Source organism: Poeciliopsis prolifica, unplaced genomic scaffold, assembly GCF_027474105.1.
Source record: "Poeciliopsis prolifica strain line A6 unplaced genomic scaffold, Auburn_PproV2 SCAFFOLD014, whole genome shotgun sequence".
NCBI classification, from domain to species: Eukaryota; Metazoa; Chordata; class Actinopteri; order Cyprinodontiformes; family Poeciliidae; genus Poeciliopsis; species Poeciliopsis prolifica.
Genome location: NW_026562389.1, coordinates 2,922,120 through 2,934,507, shown reverse-complemented (window position 1 = coordinate 2,934,507; position 12,388 = coordinate 2,922,120). Strand labels below are relative to the sequence as shown.

General features: G+C 37.8%; 1 protein-coding gene across 1 annotated transcript in view; it reads left to right on the top strand.

The window, feature by feature from the left end:
* Nucleotides 1-12,388, top strand: part of fbxl17 (F-box and leucine-rich repeat protein 17) — a 239,412-nt gene that overhangs the window by 38,563 nt on the left and 188,461 nt on the right. The gene's annotated exons all lie outside the window — the stretch shown is intronic.

Genomic DNA, 12,388 nt, shown 5'->3' with positions numbered 1-12,388 from the left:
TAAATCCACTGAAATGCATAACATGAAGGCATCAGAAACCACATGCCTTCATGTTCAGATCAAGATGCGCTCCTTGGACCTGGTCCATGATTTGGACATTTTTTGTTTTTGTTTTGTTTTTGTATGCTGATTTGGTTTAGGCTCACAGTGAGTGTAGACAGTAGGAGACTGGGCACAAGGAACATGTTTGGTTTTCGACCCTGGCAGGTGCTGGCAGATCTCGATTACATGCTGCTCCTTGAATGAACCAAATGTGCCATTGACAAAGAGGGAGAGGGGACTCAGCTACAGAGCGAGCCGACTTGTCAGGTATCTGCTGGTACATTTAGTCGAAGCAGGCGGAGATCTAATCTCCCCCGGGAGTCCCAAATTGGATCGCCCACAACTTGTTGCCTTGACCCTTTACTGAGACTTTTACTCACTTTTTAACAGAAGCAAGAGGAAATGCATGCAGGAAAGAAGAAAACAACTTCAATGGAATTTTAATTTGCTTTATTAATTTATGTAAATGATTCCGAGCAGCTGTTTGAAATTGTTAAATTGCTTACCCAAGCATCACTATGTAGGCTGTATGTAAATGTAGGTGTTTGCTAATTGAAATTCAATATCTTTCTCGTCAGCACCGGCTTGTTGGCCTCGTCAACTGAGCTGCCCTCTTCCTACTCCTCCTCCTCTTTTTCTTCCTCTCCCTTTGCACACTGTTCTTGCCCTACAACCTCACCTAAGTGGGTCTTTAATTTAAAAGTAAGCGCATTAACTTTTTCAAACACGGATAAGATAAAGTACTTTTTGCCAACAAATGAATAAGCGGTGAAATAAATAACTTTGCTTCCGCACACGCACACGCACGCACGCACACAGACAGAAATAAACACACAAACATGCAAGGGAGAGATCGATAAACAGTGGTATTGAGGCATCTCTCGAGGTCTATGTCTGGCTCAGTGTGATGGTTGATTTATTTGTTCTTTGCAAAGAGCGGTTAAATCAGTGCTTACCCTCAGGCCAGCTCAGATTCACACGGCCAGCCCACATATTTAGTGTCGCCCCCCCTCCACTACATAAACAAGAAATCCTAGCTGGTTTGGGCTTCTGACCAACATTTTTGTGTTTATGTTTTGTGCTTTCAACAAAAATTTTGGTTTTTAAACTCCCCTTTTCCCACTTTGAAAAAAAAGAAAAGAAAACGGTATGCTCTTTAAAGGCCATCGGCAGCATTGTGTGTGAGTGAGAAGTTACTGTGGGATGCAGAAGCAACATTTTCAGTTGTTATTCAAAAAGGGTAAGGTGAAAGAGTTGGCTTTTGGGTAATTGCAGCTCAAAGACGTAGAAAAATTGAGAGGGGAGAGAGAGACTAAGAGGAGGGCTAACCTTCCCCCAGGGCTCTCTCAGGGGTTGGCGCTGTGTGTCGCTGCCGTCAGTTCCTCCATCTCTTTTCCTTTTTAATGCTGTTGCCCTAAAACTGTAAGCCAAGCTGTCCTCGCCAAACAGCAGCCCTCACCGTCGAGACAGAAGCCACCAGTATTAAAACCTCTTTGAATTATACCAAGGTCTCCTTCCCTTATAACATCCCTCGCATCTTCTTTGTTTATCCCAGGGAAAATATTTATGTCTCGGGGCCACAGAACAAATGATGCGACTTGGTTGTTTACTTTGTCACACTTTTAAATAGACTCTTTTAATTGCTGCAAGCTTTTCTAATTAAGATGTGTCTCGTCTTTTTGTCTTTTGACACTTCATGTCAAAAGAAAAGGTGATTCAAGATTGGAAGTTTGTTTGTGTGTCTCTCAACTAGTGCCCAGAATGCCAAGCGTTTTGCCAGGCAGGCTAATTATCGGTGGATCAAGAGTCATTTGGCCGGAAGTCCTTCCCTACTGTGTCTTCACACGGTGGCAGCCGGTGCCCACATTGCTCATTGGGGAGGTGACATGGCCTAAGAGGCATCAACTAGTTTGACTTTGTCTTGGCCAAACACTATTATACAAAACACTTTGGCTTTTTAACTGCAGTGTGATTATATTATTCAACATTACTGTTTTGGAGGAAGATGCAGATATTTCTGCCTCAAGTTTAACTACTTTAGCAATCAGATGCCGATGTGTTACTTGTATCAAGTTAAACCATGGTTTCAAAAATCTCCCTGCAAAAACTTTCTGTCACTGCATTCCTGTAGTTTAAAGATGTCTTTTCTGAGATGCTATGCACTTCTGGTCAGCTGGCTTAAATAGCTGCACACTATTCATTCTCTAATACCTCTGGTCATTAAGACAATTAATTAAAAAAAAGAACCAACACTAACCACATCCACTACCACCGAGTTGCATAAGATCTTTTTTCTTACTGGAAGCAAAATTTTAAATAACTGAGCAGCTGTTCTGGTGAAACCTGTACAGTAGTGTCAGTTTGCTTTGAGTCTGAGAAGTGTTCATAAAGCTGGACTGTTGTTTTCTTAAAGAGCAAGTTTGTTCTTCTGCTTAAATATTTGACCAGTTTTATGTTGAGTCCCCTGGCTATATGGTGTTTGGTTTATGGACAAGTGTTTAACTTTATAAGTGTCTTCTAAATTAGAGGCACCGGTTAACGGTGATTTAATATTCTGTTTAGATGCTCAATTAGATTTGTAATTGCTCCTCAGGCATGATTGCGTTTATAGAGGCTAAGTTCATTAATACTTTGGAGCCTCGGTTTGCGGCCAGTAACTCTGTAAAAATGAAATTAAACCTCTGATTATGGCGTTTAGGCTGAGCTGCATCAGACGTGACGCATTCAAAACTATACTCAGGCTGTAAGACTTCCATGCAGAAGGAACTTGGTGTCATTAAAAGCTACATTTGGTTGATATTATGCAGATATGTGAACTGATTTTGTTGTCAGATTTGAAGTGTGCTCTCAGCACACGGTTTAACTTACACTGAGGTAATGTTTCTGGGCCGGAGAAGATGGTTAAACAGTGGTTCATTCAGAGTTTGAGGACTAATGGAGAGATTGTAATGACAAGCAGAAGACAGAAAAATATAAAAATATATATAAGGCTCCTTTTTTAACTTTTCAAATATTTTCTGTTTACTTTTCATCCATCTGTTATTGTCTTATGTCTGTCACTTTCTGTATTTTTATCTTTCGTCATTGTTTTTTGATGTATAGGGTATTATTAGTATAAGGATTCGCTGTCCTGAGGTTTAAGCCTCATAGTTTGCGAAATCTTCTCCGAAAGCCCCAAAGAAAACCCAGATGTTGAGCTGCTTGCCAGAAAAACTCAGCCTGATTCTCCTTTCAGGTGATTAAGAAACACACCTGATCACACATCTCTTACTTTTACATGTTGTTTTCTTTTGTAATGTCTCCTTTTCCCCCATTGCACAATGTCCTTGTTCTGTGTATGGAAGCTCTGGTGCTTCAGTTTTGCTGATTATGTGTTTAGCACTTAGGGAGACTGTGAAAATTGAAAAAAGGCTTCATTCACTTTCTGCACAAGATGGGTCCAAAAAGAAATTAGACTAATTGGCGAGCCTGCCAACTCAATCACACCACCTGAGTGGGATAATGGACACATTTGGTGTGAAAATCTCCAAAGCATTAAAGAAAAGGAATGCGTTAAAAGCTTGGGATGATTACTCTTACATTTGCTTGGATCCAAAATGCCTTTTCATTAATGTATTCAGTCTCCTTCTAATAGGGAGAATGTTCTGCTTGGGTTGTTGTTTTGTGTCATTTGCAAAATTTACATTGATTATAGTTTTGAACATAATCACTTATAATTCACTGTTGTGCAACCAAGATGTTGCCGGCGTGTTTCATTTAACTCCCTTTGAGAGTCTGAGCTACTGTCGAAAACCTTTTTTATCAGCTAAAGTTGGGTTTTGACAAAGGATTTATTAGTGGATAGCATAATGCTTCTGTCAGTGCTTTGCTTTCCAAGATGGACATTTAATCAGACGGTGACCTGCTTAATTAACTGGAGGATTTAATTCAAAGTGATGAAGCGCATCTTCTGTGTCGTGCCAAACCAGCCGAGTCTCCAAGAAATAAGTTATTCTCTTCCTGGCCCCGGCATGACTACAGAACAGGCATAAACAAATCAAATGTCACATTCAATAATTCTTTGAAAAGCTGTTTGGCTGCTTGCTGCCATGTGAAGCGGGAACTTTTGCGCTATTTACTTTTCAGTGATGATAAATTGTGTAGATGAAGCATAACTCCTAATGCATGTTTCGTGGCTGCATGCAGTGAAATTAAAGTGGCCCCTTGGCTGCATGCAGTGAAATTAAAGTGGCCCCTTGGCCTTTGATCTTCTGAGTTCTGTAAGTTATTACACAAAAAATTATTTTTTACATATTTTCGTTGTGAGGGGTGCAGAAATGTCGCTTAAAGATTGGTTTTGATTGATCAAAAGTTGCTGATTAGGTTTACATTCCTCCAAGCTCAGGGTTTTCAAAGTGAATTTGAGTTTTGTGGTTGATGGCCAGATCAGGTATACTTTCAGCTAAGGATGAGCTTCCTCTAGCTGAAACGGTTTATTTTGTTGAAATTATCTCACTTTTTTTCCCCAATAAATATTTTCTTTTATGTTTGCAATATTTTGACCATGTGCTGCTGTTGCCAGTTCACCTAGACTATGGGCAACTGAGAAAGAAAACCATTTCCTTGATTAAATTTAGTGGCGAGGCATTCCTTTCACAATCTGGTCCTGTTTACTTTAAAAACCCGACACCACTGACCCACACACAAAATTAATTGCATGTTTTATAAATAACCAAAGCAACACCATTAACTTTACTCAGTAAACCACTTATAGGGAAATTTCAGCAAATTGAAATAGTATCAATTACTTTAGTATTAAATGCAAAAAGAGGAATTAGCTTAAATAGATTCATTGCAGCAACAATTTAAAAAGCAGTTCATTCAGAAATGTCATATTATGACCATACTATGGGAGAATGCAGACAAGAATGTTTGAGTGGCATTTTTTCCCTAATGCAAATTAAAGTTGCTGTTTATTTATGTATTTTTGAAATTGTAGTAGAAGAGTTTTATGGGTCAAATTAGGGTCACTTACTGCTAGCCACTAATAACTTCCTTTTAGTATTAGAACATACATAGCCAACATTCTTCAGAAATGCAAAATCTGTGTTTTTGATCGAGTGACAAGGCAGGGGGATATTTTCTTGTTGCTTTCTTCAACGTAAGAGTCACTGACGGGAAACCTGGAACTTGTTATTTCTCTCCATACCTTTTACATGTTGCAGTTATGCTAATGCATGAGCAGGCAGTGCAAATTCTAGCAGACAAATTTGGCACTGAATTAATGGAGTGGTGATGTTGTAATGACAGGAAAATCCTCATTTAAAACCTGCAAAAATGCCAGAGTGAACCATTCTTAAAACGATGAATGCCTGAATGTCTTTAAGTGCCAGCTTGGTTTTTATAAAAATTGCTGAAACGGTTACTGTTCCAGTATGGCCGGCCCCTGAAGTATTGGCTCCATGAAATATGATGAAACAAAGGCTAGTGTCAGCCAGAATCCTGAGGAAATTTTACACCATCGATTCTTAAGTGTTTATTGTAGCGATGGCCAAATGCAGCAGACCCATTCATGAATGTCTTGGCAAGCTTTCTTTTTTTTCTACCAGTTTGTAACAAATTTGAAATATGTTCAACTCCTGATCATTTGCAGGTATTGATTAAATGCCACTGACAGCTTTTCACAGTCTGAACTTTTAACAAACTAAAGACCTTTATGAATCCTTCACTTTGGGACTCTTCTGTTTCGGACTGATTAGAGTAAAAAGCCCATTTGAATGAGTTAATTGAGAGAAACAGAGAGGGCTGTTTCCAGTTAGTGAAAAGGAAAACATTTTTGCTTTTGTTACCAAGGTCTTCTTTTCGAGAGTGAGGAATATTATGTTTTTTGCCGTAGACCAGGATGGGAGAGCTAAATGAAGTTTCCTCATCTATGACCCAGCTCGGGTCTGTCTCATTAGCTACTTTCTCTTCTCAATGATTGAGCTGTCATGATGGCTGCAGGCTGTGAATAAGTTTTCACATGGCCCTCACAGAGTTGAAGGTTTGACTTTACCAGCTCTGTGTTTTTTATTTTTTTTATGATTTATCTAATAATGTCTGTGTAGATACTTCAAATAGTATTTTTGAAAACATAAGCAGAAAGTTATTGATGCCATTTGTTTTCTGTGTTAACTTATATGCTTTTGTGTATTTAGAATCCTTTCAGATATGATTAAAGCCAAGATGCAACAATAAAAATCAGCTACAATTGATTGTAGCTGGATCATCTTAAAAACATTCACTCCCTTTATGGTGTAAGGGGATTGTTTTTCTGGGAGAATTGTCAGGCATTGTAATGGCACCAGGGGAGCTTAGTTGTTATAAACTTGAAACCAAACTGGCCAAACTGGCCTTGATACCAGCCACACTCTGCCTGGAGCATCTGTAAGTAAATTATTATAAAAGCATTAACAGTTGCTCTTTGGACTCAACAGAGCAGTGCTTGAAGAGGTTTCCCTTTTTTCTGTGTTTTAACTGTTTGGGCTTTTGTTAGCTGTATTTCCTGCAGTTGTAAGCTGAGTGTTGAGATCTAAAACTATGATCTACCAGCTTTACTTGAATGTTACACCAGTCTTTCTTCACGATGGATCTGGATTTATGTATATACATTTGATATGAAGAGGACTTAACGAGTGAAAAAACAATTTCTTTAAGTGATGCTTTCCATTTACTAATGCGTTTTTTCATTGAAACTATTTCTTGGACAATTTTTGAGCATCCTCTAACACTTACTCTTTAGTTTCTCAATCTGTGCTCCTAAATCCACTCTTGTGGTCATGCACTCCTTCTTTCTCGTTCACCCTCTACTGAGCACATATGGTCCATGTCCCAAATAAAAAAACGGAAAAAAAAGAGAAAAACCCACGTCATACAGAGCCCTTAACCCGCACGTTATGCACCCGTAAGGCTCAATTATACTTCTTACGGTCTCAGCGGCGTCGACGGTATTTTCAGCATTCTGAAGGGGTTTAGGTATTTATAGTTTCACATCAGTTCTGTGATCACCTCAGCAACCTTTTTGTGATGATGTGAGCAAGTGTGGGATTTGTGTGGTCTCTGAGGTTTCCCCCTTGCAGCTTTTCCATTTTGGGAAAGTTGGAACAGATTTTGATGTCTTCATAATGTTCCTATGATATAAAAACGCATTTCAGAAAAAAGGTTGATGGACTCTCATGGTGTGGGTTTTTAAATAAAATCTGAAAGGTTCTTATCGTAAAATCAGTCTGACACAGTTTCAGGTATTTAATGTTCTTTATGAAATTTACAAGACATTTAATGAACAAAAACTACTAGGCTATAAATGGTCAGATTGAAATTGTCTTTACAGTGGTTTGTGTAGAAATTTAGTCCAATCCTTATTTTGTTTGCATTAATTTATTAATAGGATACCAGCTCCTCAGGCCTGACTTTGAGTATTAATTACTTGAGATTTTTCATAATAAAATCACAGGTTTTATTTTGCCTGACATTTTGTGTAAATTGGTACTAAATAAATAAACTGAACTAAGCTAATTTAAAATTGATTATTCTGATTAGATAGACACAGTATATTAAATCATAATCACAATATTAGCATAGCCACCGGAAATGACTGTTGAAGTTCAATATTTCGGTACGATATAATTTTTTAAGTGCTTCAGATTCTACATGCTGATAATATATTTTTTTGGTGAACTTTACGTTGAAAAACATGTCGGTAAATAAAACATAATGGATTTCTTAGAAACCTAGTAGGACCGAATTTTCAACTGGCTTGTTTTAAGTTGATCAAGTTGTTGGGGGAACTTTTAATTGGTAATTTGTGACTTTCTGTTTCCCTGTGGTATAAATATGGTGTGACAGAGTGTGTTGTTGCGCAATCCCCCCTTCACTCTACTTCCTCTTCTGAGAGGGGGAGATGTTCAGGATTTAGGATCTAAGTTTCCTAAATCTGGTGGGTGCTTCCTCATGTGTGGAGCGTTCCTCAGCTTCTCGTCTCACAATCTTTTTGGCCCGTTGAGGTGTTGACGAGCCGACCTCTTGGAAGGAAGGCATCAGTTTCTTCTGAAGTGTGAGAGAGCATCTGGGACTTTGAACAATCTGGAGATATATGTTCCTCCTTTCTGTATGCTTTGAACTTATTAGACTTTGTATATCCCCTTCTGTCATCTGGACAGATCCGCAAAGTATTAACAGAAGGTTTCCCAGTACATGTAGCACACACTGGTTCTTAGGGGTTTTTTTATCCACTGACTAAATGTGCTCAAATTAAAATAATGATAGTTTTTATATTTTTGATCATTTTTACCCATCTTTGTAAGAGTTGCTGTTAAATCTGAAGCATGCTTTGGATGATGAGGAAAGTCGAATGCGACAGGAAAGAGTTAACACCGCTGTTGAGGCACTGTCTCTATTTTGATTTTAATTTTGAGAAAATCTTTCACAGTGAGACTTTAACAGCTCCTCTAATGTGATTCTTGAACCTAGTGGCAGAAGTACTCCTCTCCTCCTCCACTTGGCTCGCTTTTCAAGCTCTCCTCCATCCACCTCCGAGTAATTGATTTGGGGATGAGAGTTTTGCACGGGGAATAAAGGGAATAACACAGCGTCTGGTCTCACACTTTTAATCTCAACTCCATTTCTCTTCCTTTTCATGTCTATAATTTGGTTGATGTATGAAAAAAAGAAAGAAAATCCCGCTGAGATGCCCTCTTCTGCCTTACTCTGGACTTAAAATGTGACCCATCGGTTTGCATATTTATCTCTGTGCTGATTTGTTTTGGTTACAAGCTGCAGCTGCTCACTTTTAGAGAAGTCGGATCTCGAAGAGTATCTCAGAATGCCTTCTGATTTCCATTTTTAATATGCATCCCTTTTTTAAAAATTGTTTGATCGATGCTTGCATAAATCAATTTAATGATTCTTTTTCATGAACAAGTGTTTTTTTTTAAATATGATTTTGTTTGATGGAGATTAAAACAAGGCTTCCTTTGCAGCCATCTGCAATACTTCACCTCACGCTCCCTCTCTCAGGCTTTTACTATACCTGATGCTCCCTCTCAGCTCCAATATTAGGGGAGTGAATGTTATAAAAAAGTTTAACGAGGTGAACAGCTGCACTTTGTTGCCACATTAAATTTAATGCTGCCCAGCAAGTTACCTCAGTGTTTAATACAATGATTAGGGAAGTTTTAGATGCTACCTAGAACTTGTGCTAGTGTTACTACCTATTTATTGGCTTCACCTTCATTTTTTCTGCTTTTTGAGTTCATTCATTTTCCACAACTCTAAATTCTTTTTAATCATGTCCATTTGACACCTCAATGGAAGTACTCATAACCGTTTTTCCGTTTTTATCTGCTAAAAATGTCCTCCCACAAGGCTGCGTGTGCACAGCAGTCTCCCTGACACCACATCCAAAAAGACCTTTCCAAGTCGTTTCAAGTTCTGTTGGCCCATTCTGCTCAAAATCGGTGGAAAATGGAGGCACTGCTGCCAAAAAACCCGTTTGCAGAATCACAGAAAAAATCCCAAATGGTCTTTATTAAAGTTTCCGAGCTCATGGTGGAGTGAGGCCACTGTGTTTGGAGGTCATTTTTAAAAGCCCCTTGGAAAAGCACCCTCCTCCCCTTCCAGCCATCTTAGACCATCTCTGTGGTTGTGTGAGAGACTAAGTTCAGGCTTTATTAGGCTTCAGTGGTGTTTGGGCAGCCGGAAGAGCAGTACTAATAGGACAGAATGATGCAGAAATGGACAGAAAGCTCCTTTGGAGTTCTTGAAGTTCATTTTCTCTCTCCCTCCTTTTACTCTTTCCCTCTGCCTCAATCACTCACTTACTTTTCTCCCTCTCTCCTTTTTTCCACTCCTGCCTTCACTAGCGTTCTCAGCCTTGGCTGCCACACACTCTCTTGGTGTTGCTCCACTAATTTTTCACATCCCTTTATTCCTGCTATTTGCCTTTTCCCAAAAGCACTTTGAGTCAACAGGGGAAAGCTTTTAGCCTCTGATTACTCCCACACTGTAATTTCTCCTGGTTTTGCTCGTCTCTGTGTGTTTTGAAAGTCTTGTATTCTGTCATTTTTCCTCCACCTGTTATCCCAATGTGCATTTCTTACACCTCCTTTTTTGAAAAAAATAAAAAAATTTCCCCATTCCCTGTTTGTATCCTTCACTATTTTAGAAAATAGTGGGGGATTATGGTTACTATCAATGCCTTACTCTTACATAGAAGCTTTTAAGCCCTACAGACTTCATACACAGAGCTTCACAATTTACTTCTTTATTCAGCTTTTAACATATTCACTCATAATATGATTTTTGTTAAATATTTGGGATAATTTTCTTGCAAACATTTCAGAATACAGCATTCAACTAATGGTTGCACAAAATGCAATAATTTTGCTAACGATTGGGTTTTCTAACATTGTGGTAAGAAGCTAGAACTGTGAGCATATTTGAATGAACATGGTAATTACTGCATACTTTTATCTACTAATATTTGCATCTTTTAATAACTTTAGAAAATTTTATTTTAATTAAAATGTATCAATAAGCTTCGGTTAGTTCACCTTGGTTTAACTTTACGCTTGTTCGGATGTTAAACTTGAAACAAGAATTAATTGTGGATCGGTCTGTGTAAAATTAACATTTGACCTTAATCTTGTAAAAAGTGGAATCTCCACAATACTTGATGCCACTTTAACACATTTCTGTTGAGTCGACCTGAGGAAACAACAAGCAAAATAACAATAAAAAAACAATATCCTTTTTTTTAAAAAAATTTTTTAATTTAATGATACATCTCAGATACTGCAAAAAAGGTGACCAATATACAGTTTATGTAGAGCTCATTTTTTTGTGGCCTAGCTTTAACTTGATACCTTAAATCCTTGTAAAGCAGCATAAAGCATAACATATCCAAAGATGACTGAACTGATATAGCAGTGATTTTGCCAGAAGGATATGGAGGAGGGAAATCCACATATTGCTCTGAAAGGGCTTTTAACAATGTGAGGGAATCCTGGCCATTTTTCCAGGAGATGTGAGAGAAATGGCTGAACAAAGGCTTTTGGCTGGAAAATGCACTTTTTACTCAAAACATTTTTATTTTTAAAGTCCAGCCATGATAGAAAAATTCAGTCAAGTATGTAAGAAAAACAACCTAAACTTCACTTGTTAACACATGTTCTTCAATGATACTGAGATGCATGTGTATTTTAAAAAAGAGTAGCTATTTTGATAACTTTGCAGTATTATTTTTCTTATGTTGCAAATTTTTCAGTTTTTGTTTTTTGTTTTTATTTTTCTTATCTTTGAATACTTTAGTTAACCTTAGAAATGTGGCCGCCACTCCTGAATTTCCCAGGTGTGCGGCAGTAAAGAAATATTTATATTCTTCTATTCTTCAGCTTCTTCTCTTTGTCGTCTGAATTTGAGCAAACTGTCATCACCATAAAATCACGGAGAATCAAGATCTAGCTTGATGCTTTTCAAATCTAGAGCAAACTTGGATAATACCATCTATTTAGCAACCCAGTACAATTGGAACCAACTTTTAGTTTTATACTTACCCACAGCAACTCTGAACTAGAATCAAACATGGAGAACCATCTTATAGTTTTATACCTCTCTAATCTTTTTGTTGTTGTTACAATTCTTTTGGTTTAGTTGTTTGGTTTGGATTTACTTCTAATTCATGTAAAGCACTTTGAACTGCTTTATAGCTGAAAATGTGCTACATACATAAAATGACCTTACCTTAAAACACACTGATGAACTATGGACTTCAAGATATTATTGTAGCTGCAACATTAGTTTTATACTCTTATTATTTTGAAAAAAAGGATTGAGAATACAATCAACAAAAACCTGACTAAATTTTCAATTTGCAACTTAATTCCTACAACAGTAAACCAGCTGTAATCAATTGTTACTTCAGTAATTGCATGACAGCATCATGCAGTGGCCAAGTTTTATCAAATACTGACAGGGGGAGCAATAATTGAGTGAGAAGACAGAAAAATAAAGAGCTGTTATTGTTGAAATTTTTTTTAAAGTACTGTAGAATTTTATGTTTTGGCAAAGGAAGTTTTCAACAGCGAAACAGGAGAAGGACATAAACCTGTGCGTAATAAACCCGTTCTTAGCCGAGCAATGACGCATGACAATGCCTCGTCACTGATGGCTCCTCTTTCAGTTTGGTTTAGAGATGAATCTTTCTGCCAGGAAGAATGAAAAACCTTCGAAGGTAAAGTGCGGCAAGAATATTGAATAATTCAAGGCGCTTCATGATTTCAGACTTTCAAAGCTGCCAAATTTGCATTAGCACAGGCCTCAAAGAATATTC